At 40.2% G+C, this 13,425-nt stretch overlaps 1 protein-coding gene across 1 annotated transcript in view; it reads left to right on the top strand.

Annotated features, from left to right (window-relative positions):
- The window catches only part of CWC27 (CWC27 spliceosome associated cyclophilin), a 120,166-nt gene that overhangs the window by 69,569 nt on the left and 37,172 nt on the right, over window positions 1-13,425 (top strand). The gene's annotated exons all lie outside the window — the stretch shown is intronic.

Raw genomic sequence — 13,425 nt, 5'->3', positions numbered from 1 at the left:
TACTTAGAGAGAGATATCCTAGTGGAAAATTAAATCTTCATAGAAGTTTGATTGATGGAATGAAGCTTGAGTCATAAGATTATGTGATAAGGGACTAAAACAAGAATTCTTAATGCAAACTGTCACTTAGAAATGACAGATGAGGAAGGAAACTTGTTAACCACAACAACCATGATTGAAAAATGTACTGAGCTGCAAGACCACAAAGAAAAAGGTAAATGTGCTTCTATCACATGTGAAGCTACATGTTTCCAGTTGATACAAATACATACCAGTTGTTCTGGATGAGGTATGCTGGCAGTCTCACAGAGGTTTTCTGGTTATTCTTTTTAGTTTATAACAGTGTTGCCTATATTACATTAGCCAAAGTTGGGTTCTTCTCTTACTCTGGAAAAAGTTAGGTTCTCCTGTCTGTTCCAGAATCTACTGTGAAAATAGAAGTACAGATAGTGCATAAAATCATCCTTAAGATAAAACTATGATTTATGCTTCTATACATGTGCTGATGCATACATCTGTTGTTTCTGGCAGTATAGCCAGTGGCTGAACAATATAAATGAAACAACTCTTGTAGGGAAAGCTAATACCCTTTATTAGACTAACTGTGAAAGAAAAATAAACTAGCTGAAGAAGAGCTCATATGCCCTAAAACTTGTTTTTTTTTTCCTCTCCAGTTGTGTTAGTTGCTCTAGCAAAAGATATTGCTGTCGTTTAATACCTTTCCTCTTGCCTATGTTTATCATGCTCAGTCTGTAGGTCTGGCTGTTCTCCTAAACTTCTTCCAATAGAATAAAATGGTAACATTCTTCATCAATCTCAGCCTATGTGAATTCATTGCGCAGTACTGTAATAGCTGGCATAAAATCCAGTTTATACTCCAGCGTGTATAATTACATTAAAATAAAGTATCAGATAATTGATATTCTAATCATGTGATTAGAATGGTTTATGGAAATGGAAAGACAGTAGTGGATGCCAGAGTATTCTGTAATAAATATGCCAATCATATCATATTTCAGCACTGAAATCACTCAGTAGTCCTAGATAAAATATATAAATAGTAGTAATTCATCCATAAACACTTCTGATGCTGAAGTTTTTTTAAACTACAGGTTAAAGTACTAATTGCAAGCAGTAATATAGAAAATAACCCTAAGGGTTACAGTACTAAATGCAAATAGTAACATAGCAAATTAAAGTCAAGAAACAGCATGAACTGTTAGCATATCCATACTGCACTGCACTTAGCACCTACATCAAAATACATAGCTCAGATTTCTAAGAAATGGTGAATGTCTTCTACCATTTCTATGTCACAGAATCATAGAATTGCAGGGGTTGGAATGGACCTCGACATAAAGTCCAATCCCCTGCTAAAGCAGGTACCCTACAATGTGTCCAAATGGGTCTTGAATATCTCCATAGAAGGAGACTCCACAACCTCTCTGGGAAACCTGCTCTAATCACCTTACCATAAAGAAGTTCTTCTGCATATCATCTTCTTATGCGAGATGTACTGTCTGCAGAAGACAGACATTTGTCTGACTCCTTCCTACAGCAAAACCAGATTGGCAAAAAGACATAATGTATATTCCAAATCCATAATTTTCGATTTGCCTTTGCAGTTTTACAGTTGTAAAATTCTTGCAGTATCAACGATGAACAGTAACGTATTCCAGATAAAATAAGATTCTTGAATCCTAGAAAAGTCTTAGATCTGCATGCCAAATGGAGGAATTTGCTACCCATTCCAAGAATTGTATGTTCTATAGGTACTATAAAGGGGCAGAAGGGGAGTATTGGAAAAAGCCTCCAGAACTGTGACATTGTAGAACAGCCATTTCCCTTGATCCTTACTCACATTCTGCATATAGTTGTACAAATACGATAATTTATGTTACTTTACTTTATGATTAGAGATCAAATTTAATTTAAAATTGGAATTCCCAAACAGGATATGGCACTTTTTTTTTTTTTTTTTTTTTTTTTTTTTTTTTTTTTTTTTCCCAAGAGAATCTAGCAGAAATCAGAAGCAGTCATCTAAACAGGGATTCTTCTACGTGTTCCTGAGATCTGTGCTTGTCAGTTCTAGCATGACCTTTCATGGCTGCTATTGAAATAATATACATTGAAAATTATCATTAATAAATATAAGAGATAATAAAATATCCTTCTTATGGAATTAATGAGTTTTTTAAAAGAGATATATCTTCCTATAATAAAAGAGAATCGAGTCCAGGACTTCTTTAAAAGTTGTTAGGTTACATTTTGAAGAGATAATATGGTACCAGATCTTGATTTTTTGTTTAAACTGAATTAACATCGTCCATTCTGCTGTGAAATTCACATGAGCGGTGTAAAACTAGTTCACATTAATTTTAGTATATAGGCATACATATTAACTTCTAGAATAGGTTACACTTGAAAGCAGTCTAAGAGAAAATTGAAACTGACAGAAGATGTTATCGGATGCTGCTCAATTAAAGACTATAGTTTCACATGACAATCACAGAATCTCAGAATGGCCAGGGTTGGAAGGGACCTCAAGGATCATGAATCTCCAACCCCCTTCCACAGGCAGGGCCACCAACCTCCCCATTCAATAGTAGACCAGGCTGCCCGGGCCCCATCCAATCTGGCCCTGAATACCTCTAGGGACAGGGCATTCTCAGTCTCTCTGGGCAGCCTGTTCCAGCACCTCACCACTCTCTCTGTAAAGAACTTACATCTTGTCATTCCTTTATTATTTATATAATTTTAAAATGACTTTGTAAAATTAATGTGTTTCTTTTTATTCTCTGGCTATGTTTACTTCAAGTAACACTTAGTAAATAATTTTACTATTTTAAGTATAGCCAGTTAGTAATAATAGTCCTCTGCCACTTCTGAATGAAAAGCTAGCACAAAGAAATGAGAAGAAATGGCCTCAAAAATAATAATGTTAATAACGTGATTATAATACCGTAAAAAGAGGAAAGGAAATAACATGCTGCACCATCAAAAATGATCACTTAAACTAATACTGCTTATTACAGAAAACATTATTTCTGCAGATTAATTCTTACTTCAACTAAAGCCTGTTAGAAAAACACCAAGTCAAGTGGTGGAGAATATTCTTCAGTTATTCAATCATGGAGTCGTTTCTCCATTATAAATTCACATTAACTGTAGTGAATCCTCTGGCTGTGAAGGCTGCTTGTATTTTTTTTGGCATCAGCTAAGTACTTGAGTTGTGAAAGAAAATCAGCTTATTTGATGCTGTTTATAGCAAGATCAGGGAATGACTGTATGTTAGATAATCTCAAGCAATTTGGGCCTCCCTAGGGGCTTAAGTGGAATTTAAAGAAAGAGTAGTAACTACTCTGCATTGGAGTGGAGTTTATACTGGAGCTTGGGTAAACTGGAGCATGCCTGGAAGGTATTCCTGTGATTGATGTATAGGTATCAGATGAATTTTAACATCTGTTCGGCTTTGTCATTACGAGTATAATGTTGAATATATGCACCTTTTCCCTAAATCACAGTTTGATAAAGGACTGTGCCACTTTACATCCTATGAGAGTCTGCAATGGTGCTTTTACACTGGTTTGCAGCATAGCACCACCAGGTCACTCCCATACTCCATGTCCTCATGAGAACAGGGAGAAAATGGGATGAAAAAAAAGTTTCATGAGGAGATGACTCACAAAATAATGTCACATGCAAAACAAACTCGAAGTGTAAGGGAGATTATTGTAATTTATTGCCTAACAGATGTGAATGCTGAGAACCAAATGCATACTGTGAAACTGAGACCGGGACTGCAGTCACTCAGTAATACTTCCAGTCTGCTGCTCTCCATGGCCACTGTGCCCTACTCCATGTGAGTCTGTCCCGTGGGATGCCGTCCTGCCTCACCTGATGCTGTGTGGGTTCCCCACCATCTGCAGCTCTGCAGGCACTGCTCCACACGACTCCGTACCATGGGGCCTACCCTCAGGAGCTGCTCCAGCACTGTCTGCACAGGAGGTAGCTGTCCCAGCCCTCCTGCCCCACCGCAGGCTGCTCCCCATGGACTGTGGCTCCAGCCTGGAGCTGCTCCTGCGGGGGTATCCATGGGCTGTGCATCCTCTGAGCCTCAGCCTCTGCTTCACTGTGGTTAGGGTTAGCATTAGGGTTGCTAACAGCACGTAATCTAAGTACACAGTATAACAAGTGTTTGTTTACCACTAGAAGGCAGATCTTTTGTTATAGAAGGTAAGAGTTATGTTATTAATCTTTAGTGTGGTTTTCAGTTTTCTTCCTCTTTCATTTTATGAGGATGGAATCTTGATCTGCCAAAATCTGCTTTCTTTCAAACTCAGTGCAAGGATTAGAGGAGATCCAGTAATCTCCCTCAGATTGTGCATGGAGCCTGTCCAGCCATATGGCTGCTAGGCTTTTCTTACTTTATGTGACTTGTGACTTGTGACATGAATTTCTGAAACTGTATTAGGCTAGGAGGCAAGAAAATCATGCAGTTTATATATTGAAACAGTCAGTGGAAAGAATCTTTTCATTTTGGGATTATAGAAAATGGGGGAACAATGAAAGACTTTCCTGACCAGTACTTCTGCATGCACATGGCCTGCTTTGCCATGCAGTACATTAAACTGCAGATGAATCATGAAGGTACTTCTTAATGTGAGCTGAATTGTTTCAGATACGTTGTTCTACTTTGCCGGTGGCTTAGAGATTAGCATTCAAATATTCAGGATTTGATTTCGTTTAGTTTATATAACTAAGTTGGAAAATTAAAGACAGAATGAAGAGTTCTCAAAATACAAAAATTGTTCAGGGATGCCCAATGTGGATGTAGAACAAAGTCACACTGGGATGGAAATATTCTGGTTTAAAAGGAATATGAAATCGATTAAAAAGAAAAAGGATATAGCAAAGAATGTTTCAAATTAGAACACCAATACCAACCAGAAGCAAGAGTCACTAAAATATTGATGAAATTACCATCAGGCTTGAAGCAAGTGAACAGGCATCTTTTCAACAATTTAGATTAAAAAGAAAGGGGGAAAAAAAACCTCTTACATACTGTATATTGAGTCATCTGCTGTACAGAATCATAGAATCATCGAAGTAGGAAAAGATCTTCAAAATCATCAAATCTAACAAACACTCTGACCCATCAATCTGAATCCCATCATTAAATCATGTTCCTACATGCCATATCGACACGTTTTGTAAATATCTCCAGGGATGAGAACTCCATTACTTCTCCAGGCAGCCTGTTCCAATTCCTGACCACTCTTTCCGTGGAGAAATTCCTCTTGGTACCCAATCTAAACCACCTCTGGTGCAGTACCAGGCTGTTTCCTTGTGTCTTACGACGTGTCGTCTGAGAAGAGAGACTGACACCCACCTTGCAACAGTCTTCTTTCAGGCAGAATCATAGAATCATAAAATCATAGAATCACAAGGTTGGAAACAACCTATAAGGTCATGTAGTCCAACCGTTCTCCCATTACCACTGCAACCACAAGCACTAACCCATATCTCGTAGCTCCTCATCCAGACTCCTCTTGAACACTGCCAGGGACAGCAACTCCACCACCTCCCTGGGCAGCCATTCCAGTGCCTGACCACTCTCGGAGAGAAAAAGTTCTTCCTCATGTCCAACCTAAACCTCCTCTGGTGCAACTTGGGGCCATTTCCCCAGGTCCTGTTTGTTGCCTGAGAGAAGAGGCCAAACCCTTCCTCATCATAGCCTCCCTTCAGGAAGTTGTAGAGTGCAATGAGGTCTCCCCTGAGCCTCCTCTTCTCCAGACTGAACAATCCCAGCTCCCTCAGTCACTTCTCAGAAGGCCTGTGCTCCAGTCCCCTCACCAGTTTCATTGCCCTTCTCTGTACAAATTCCAGGGCCTCGATGTCTTTCCTGTAGTGCGGGGCCCAAAACTGAACACAGTACTCAAGGTGTGGCCTCACCAGTACTGAGTACAGGGGGATGATCACCTCCCTGCTCCTGCTGGCCACACCATTTCTAATGCAGGCCAGGATGCTGTTGGCCCTCTTGGCCACCTGGGCACACTGCTGGCTCATGTTCAGCTGAGCATCAACCAACACCCCCAGGTCCCTTTCCTCTTCACAGTCATCCAGACACTCATCCCCAAACCTATAACGCTGTGGTTGTTGTGCCCAAAGTGCAGGACCTGGCACTTGGCCTTGTTGAACCTCATCCCAATCACCTCAGCCCAGCAATCCAGCTTATCTAAATCCCCTTGAAGGACCTTCCTTCAGGCAGATTGACATGACCTCCCAACTTGGTGTCATCTGCAAACTTACTGAGGGTACACTCAATCCCCTCATCTAGGTCATCAATAAAAATATTAAGCAAGGTGGGCCCCAGTACTGACCCCTGGGGGACACTGCTTGTAACGAATCGCCAGCTGGACTTAACTCCATTAACAACTACCCACTGGGCACAGCCCTCTAAGCCAGTTCCTTATCCAAAAAGAACATACTTGTCCAGGCCACAGGCAGACAGTTTTCCCAGAAGAATACTGTGAGAGACCATGTCAAAGGTTTTGCTGAAGTCTAGGTAAACTACATCAACAGCCTTTCCCTCATCTACCAGTCTGGTCACCCAGTCATAGAAGGAGATGAGGTTGGTCAAGCACGACCTGCCTTTCATGAACCCTGCTGGCTGGGCCTGATCCCCTGGACACCACACATATGTCGTGTGATCTCACCCCAGATGATTTGCTCCATAACTTTCCCTGATACAAACGAATCCTCCTTACAGCCCTTCTTGTAGATGGGAGTCACATCGGCAAGCCTCCAATCCTCTGGGACCTCTCCAGATAACAGGAGAACTGGTAGATGGCCGAGAGTGGCTCAGCAATCACCCCTACCAGCTCCCTCAGCACCCTAGGATGGAGGCCATCCAGTCCGATGGACTTGTGACAGTCCAGATGGAGGAGGAGCTCTCTAACACCGTCTCCACCTGAATCACCGGGGATGTAGTCTACATAGCATCCCGGACTTCCAGATTAGGGCATGAAATGCCCTGAGGATAACTGGTCTGGCTACTTAAGGCAGATTTAAAGAAGGCACTGAGTACCTCAGCCTTCTCCTTATCCTCAGGGGTCACATTTGCTGCCGCATCAAGGAAAGGATGGAAATTCTCCCTGGTTTTTCATTTACCATTGATTTATTTATAAAAGGATTTCTTATTCTCTTTGACTGCAGTGGCCAATCTGAGTTCAGGTTAGGAGAGTTCAAGCTCCCCTAACATCCTCTCTACATAATTTAGCAACTTCCTTGTAATCTCCCAAGTAGCCTGTACCTTCTTCCAGAGGACATAGATTCTCTTTTTCTTCCAGAGTCTCAGCAATAGTTTTCAGCTCATCCACACTGGTCTTCTTGTCCAGTGATTCACCTTATGGCATTCAGGGACAGCCTGTTCTTGTGCCTTTAAGATTTCCATCTTGAGGAGCGTCAAGGCTTCCTAGAACCCTTTACCCAAGGGACCCGTGCTGTAAGTATCCTGAACAGGTCAAAATCTGCCTTCTTGAAGTTCAAGACAGCAGTTTTGCTAGTCACCCTTCTGACATCTCCAAGTGTAGAGAATTCTACAATTTCATGGTCGCTCTGCCCAAGATAGTCCCCAACCTTCACATCTCCCACCAGTCCTCTGTTAGTGAAGAGCGGGTCTATCAGGGCATCACCGCTGGTAGGCTCTCCTACCAGCTGCATAAGGAAGCTATCTTCCACACACTCTAGAAACCTCTTGGACTGCTTCCTCTGTGCTGTGTTATATTTCCAACACATATCAGGGAAGTTGAAGTCTCCTATAAGAACAAGTGTTGGCGATCGCGTGACTTCCGCAAGCTGCTTATAGAATGCTTCATCCATTTCTTCATCCTGATTAGGTGGTCTATAACAGACCCCCACCAAGATGTCACTGCTACAGGCCTTCCCCCTGATCCTTACCCACAGACACTCAAGTCTGTCATTCCCAACCCCAAGCTCTTCAACATTTAAATAGTCTTTAATGTAAAAGGCTGCACCACCACCCTTCCTTCCTCATCTATTCCTTTTGAAGAGCTTGTATCCATCCATCACAGCAGTCCATGTGGGAGTGGTCCCACCGTGTTTCGGTAATAGCAGCTAGGTCAGAGTTAGCCTGCTGCACAATCGCTTCTAACTCCTCCTGCTTGTTGCCCATGCTGTGTGCATTGGTGTAGATGCACTTCAGCCAAGTCATCTCATTTGCCTCACCCCCAGCTTAAGATTGTTCCTCTGGGCTCATCTCTTGTGAGGCCTGTTTTGTCCCCTTCCCCCGTCATTGCTAGTTTAAAGTTCTTTTGATAAGCTCCGCTAGCTCCTGTGCTAGCATTTGTTGCCCCCTTTGAGATAGGTGGATTCTATGGACGGACAACAGGCCAGGGGCCAAGAAAACTGCCTCATGATCAAAGAACCCAAAGTTTCTGGCTCAACACCAGCTTCTGAGCCAATTATTCGTTCGTTGTGCTTTCCAGGCCCTCTCCATGTCCCTCACTGCCCCTGAAGGTATAGAATAGAAAATCACTTGAGCTTCCACTCCTTGAATTAAATACCCTAAACCCCTGAAATCTCTTTTCGTAGTTCATAGGCTTCTCTAAGCAATTTCATGACTGCCCACCTGCACTATGAGTAAAGGAAAATAATTAGTGGACCTAACCAGCTTTGGGAGTTTCCTGGTTATGTCCCTGACCTGGGCCCCAGGAGGGCAGCACACTTCCTGACGGTTTGGGTCGGGAAGCATATGGGGCCCTCCGTTCCTTCAAGAAGAGATTCATCCACTATGAGGTAGTGTGGAGAGCCAAGACATTTCCCCTTGGCTTCCTTTTGGCAGAATAAACAACTCCATTTCTGTCAGCTGCTCCCCATATCTTGTGTCACTGTCATTTCACCATTTTTGTTATTGCTCTTGGAACCTATCCAGCAACTTCATATCCTTCTTGTAGTAAGGGGCCCAAAACTGTCCGCAATAGTTGGGATGCTTTCTGTCTCAGTGCGCTGAGTACAGAGGGACAGCTACTTCCCTAGACCTGCAGCCTACATGATTTCTCATGCAGGCCAGGGGGCCAGTGGCTTTCTTGACCACCTGGGCACATTGATGGCTTATCTTCAGCCAATCATAAAGATGGCAAAAATCATTATATAAGAAAAATATGGTCTGTATGTGTCTATATGTGGAACGTGCAGTATGCATAATGTGAGGACGGTAAAAAGTTCACATCCACTGACAGGGGGGCTACATCTTTTAACTGAAGTACTTGTAGAAAACAAGCCTAGTTAATTAGGCAAGGACTTGAAAATGGAATGCTTTCTGCTTTACTAATGTTAATTTATAGTGAAAAACAGGAAATTACGAAGAATTGTAGGACTGCCATCTCAGAGTCTAAATGTGGCAAAAGGTACAGTACCAAGAAATGAACATACATAATTTATCCTCTCTTCTTTCGTAAGTAAGTGTAACAGATTGCTTTCTTAGTTTTACTCAAAAGCAAAGAAGATGGCCATTAAAGTTGTAATCAGTTCTGGTAATTAGTAGATAACTGTGTTGCCTCTTAGAGAAACTGAAGTGAGAGGATGATACAGGTTTAAAGAGATGACTTTTTTGATTTATAAAAAGTTTATAGCTATTGCTTATAGTACAGGTAGATCCAAGCATTTGTTTATAAGCACACTGGCATACTTGCTTTTATTTAAAAAGTTTTTATATGAGAACAATATAGTTTGCCTGAGGACAAATTATTAAAAATAATTTGAATTAAATAGCACTTAGCCAGAATGCTACAAGAAAAACTTAAAATACTACTAAATAATAGATTATACAATTGCAAATCTGGAATGTAGGTTGTAGCTGCAGGGTAATACAATGGCTGAAGAACATTTTGGAAAGAAATGGATAATAAATGGGATTACAGTCATTGCAAGAAGTAATTTGAGTACTCAGGGTGGTGATGACCTTGTATTCTATGTGAATCAAAACAAAGGAACCAAGTATGCAATCAGCAGTGGTTTGCTGGAGTGTTTGATCCTATCATGTCTGATTCTGAGGCCCGTGTTCATAAGGATTGTAGACATATTGCAGGGAGAAATTCAAATTATTTCATTTGTGAAAAGAAATCCAAGTAGTAGATAACAGTGCAGAGATGTCGGTTGAACATGCATTCAAATAGTTTACCAGGAAATCTGATAGTTTCACCATGCATGTTTAACATGCAGTAAGAGATGAACCTGAAGACAACCAGTGTCTTGTAGCTTCTATATCGTGGAGATCCCATGAGTCAAACTGATGCATCTAAAAACCCTGGAGTTAGGCATTTTCTTCTGAAACTGATTGTCTGGGTTTTTCTTCTGCAGAATAAACATTCTGACTACAAATATTTTTGATATAAATAAGAAAAATGAACAATTCTTTTGACATTGTTGTTCCATTTTAGTTTTTTACTTTGGTAAGTAGGTTTTTGTTCGTTTTTTTTTTTTTCTCATAGTGCTTCCTGGAGCTAACTTGCTTAAATGTTGACAGAAAAAGAATATTGTCTATAATTCTTCTCAGAAACATTCAGTATGCAATTTGTTATATGCATATATAGACAAATACACATATACATAGTTATTTTATCTTGATCTTCTATGTGGAATATATGGTTGAGCTAGCTGATGATAATTATGCTTGGCACTGGAATAGTGTAAGCCTATTGGTAACGTTTTTGAACAGTTATTATCTTTTAGGATGTTCAATCAGAAAAGGTTACTAAGGGTTATATAATCAAGAGATTGTAGTAATTGTAGAAAAAATAAGCAGGCTAACAATTTCAGACAAAAAGTTAAAAGCTGTTGTTTACAAATAAGCCAATGCTAGTTTTTATTTGGAAAATTGTGGCATTTAGTTACAATGTACTTTACATTCAAAAGCTATAAAACTGTGTTTAGGAAATTTGGTCAGTGTTGTTCTACTTTTAGAAGGAGTATCTCCAAGCCAGAATCCAGCTTGGTACTTAAACAGTTTCACCTAAGTGCTCTTCACAGAATGTGGCAATAAAAGATTTCAAGAATTAGCTACACTTCTAGTTTTAAAAAACAAAATTCAGAAAGGAAATGATTTGTTGTTTTGTACACAATACTGGTAATACACTTCACAAAGAGAAAATCCAGTTTTGTGTTACTTGTTTGGTTTCCATTTTTGTATGTTTGGGACCTTCAAAATGGGAATAAGTAAGCTGAGAAGGATATTGGAAGTCTCTTTGGAAAGCTTCCAAACTACAGAAAGGGGGAAGGAAAGTAAGAGCAAGAGGAGATTCTGTTGCGTAATAGTGGGACCAGGAAAGCAGTGATGTGACGTAAGCTTTCCAGAGAAAAGAGGCAACAGTGCAACCACATACCAACAAAAGCTAATTTACACAAAACACAGGTGCAAATTTACCGCTTGCAAAGACCTATTGTTAAAATATGAAGGGATGCAGTTGCAGACCAATTTGTGGGCCCTCATGCTGATTCTGCCTTACTTCATCAGTTTCATGTTCTTCTGTTAAACAGTTGTTTCCAGTTCTCTTCTGACGAACTGGAAGTTTGTCTTCTGAGTATAGCTTGGCTTTTCAGTTAATCAGTTCTTGTGGCTTCCTCATTACCATGAAGGCTTTTTGAATTGTCTGTCTCCCCTGCCTAACGTTGGTGAGCCTAAGGTGAGCCTAGGAGGGTACATAGTTTAGGAGGGTACGAAGTTTAGGGTCTAGGAGTCTAGAGTTCCCAAGCCAAGTATCATAGTCTTTTATCAACTTACCATCTATCTATTACTGATAATAGAAGGATCTTATAAAATTACTTTATAATTAGATTCTAAAGGAATTAGGCACATCTATGTTCTGTACAAAAACCTCCTTCCAGTGGAAAAATAAAAGGGAGATGTGAAGAATGAATAATTCTTAAAGAATAGTTCGTTCTTCTTCCACATTACTTTAATATAACTTAGAACTTTTAAGTGTGTCCCTCTTAAAGAAAACTTTTTGATGTGCTGGACTGCGTTACTCTAAGTGCATTTGTAACCAACTCTTGCTGAGTGGCAAAGAATTCAGTTTCTTTGAGGAGGAGGAGAGGGAGAGAATAGTTTTAATTGTACCTATCAGTGTACTTCAGGAACTTAAAGAAGAAAATCATGTAGTTTCTAGGCACATACAAAAGAAATAGGAACTTAAGTTTTGGAAAAAGTGGAAAATACAGATTCTAACACCAGAAAAACTGAAAGCAATTATTGTGCTTTCACACTAGTGTAGTATATGATTGTAGAATTAAATTTAATAAATTGAATTTTAACATATGGAAAAGCTTTCTCACACTGGGGATGGTTCATGGGTGATCTTCAGCAGTCCCTCCTTATCTATTTTGTGATTCTGTGAAGAATCATGGAATTGCTCAGGTTGAGAAGGATCTCCAAGATCTCCAAGTCCAACCACAACCTAACCATACTACCCTAACAACCCTCCACTAAATCATGTCCCTGAGCACCACATCCAAACAGTTTTTAAATACACCCAGGGATGGTGACTCAACACTTCCCTGCGGAGCTTATTCCAGTGCTTAAAACCCTTTCTGTGAAGAAGTTTTTCCTGATATCCAGCCTAAACTTACCTTGGCACAACTTGAGGCCGTTTCCCCTCATCCTGTCACCAGTGAGAAGAGACCAACTCCACTCCCTCTGCCATCTCCTTTCAGATACTGGAAGAGAGCAGTAAGGCCTCCCCTCAGCCTCCTTCCCCAGACTGAACAGCCCCAGTTCCTTCATTTGCTCCTCACAGAGCATATTCTGCAAGCCCTTCACAAGCCTTGTTGCCCTTCTTTGGACCTGTTCCAACCATTCTGTACGGAGGTGCCCAAAACTGAACAGTACTCAAAGTGAAGCCTCACCAAAGCTCAGTATAGGGGCAGGACTACTTCCCTAGACCTGCTCACCATACCATTTCTGACACAAGCCAGGATGCCAGAGAAAGAGATTTCACTTGATATTGGCACACTGACTTGCACATTTTTTTTCTGCTGTCAATTCCTGTTTGTTGTCGTAAAATTTTAAAATTAAGTTAATTTTCATATGTAATAATTTATCATTATACAGATGTAATCTTAATCACATCACAACTACATTATCTGTTCATCTAAGAAATCAAGAATGCTGGCATTTATTACTTCCGTAAACTGAATTTTATAATACGTGTAAAATTGGTTTGGCACTGCCTCTGTTTCAAATTCTTTTTTGTGGTTCTTATAGTTAAATATTACGATATTAAATTAAAAATACAAGTGGGAGTTCTTTGTTTTATTATTCATGTCCTTGACATATTTCTAAAGGGCTCTTAAAATAAGTCATCTGTTATGTCTTTTTGTTGTCTTTTCTAATGAAAATACAAGCTT

This window comes from Centrocercus urophasianus, unplaced genomic scaffold (assembly GCF_019232065.1).
Source record: "Centrocercus urophasianus isolate 14NV4802_14NV808 unplaced genomic scaffold, USGS_Curo_1.0 seq_25, whole genome shotgun sequence".
Lineage (NCBI taxonomy): Eukaryota > Metazoa > Chordata > Aves > Galliformes > Phasianidae > Centrocercus > Centrocercus urophasianus.
The sequence above is the reverse complement of the archived record's forward strand: the minus strand, read 5'-3'. Positions and strand labels throughout refer to the sequence as shown.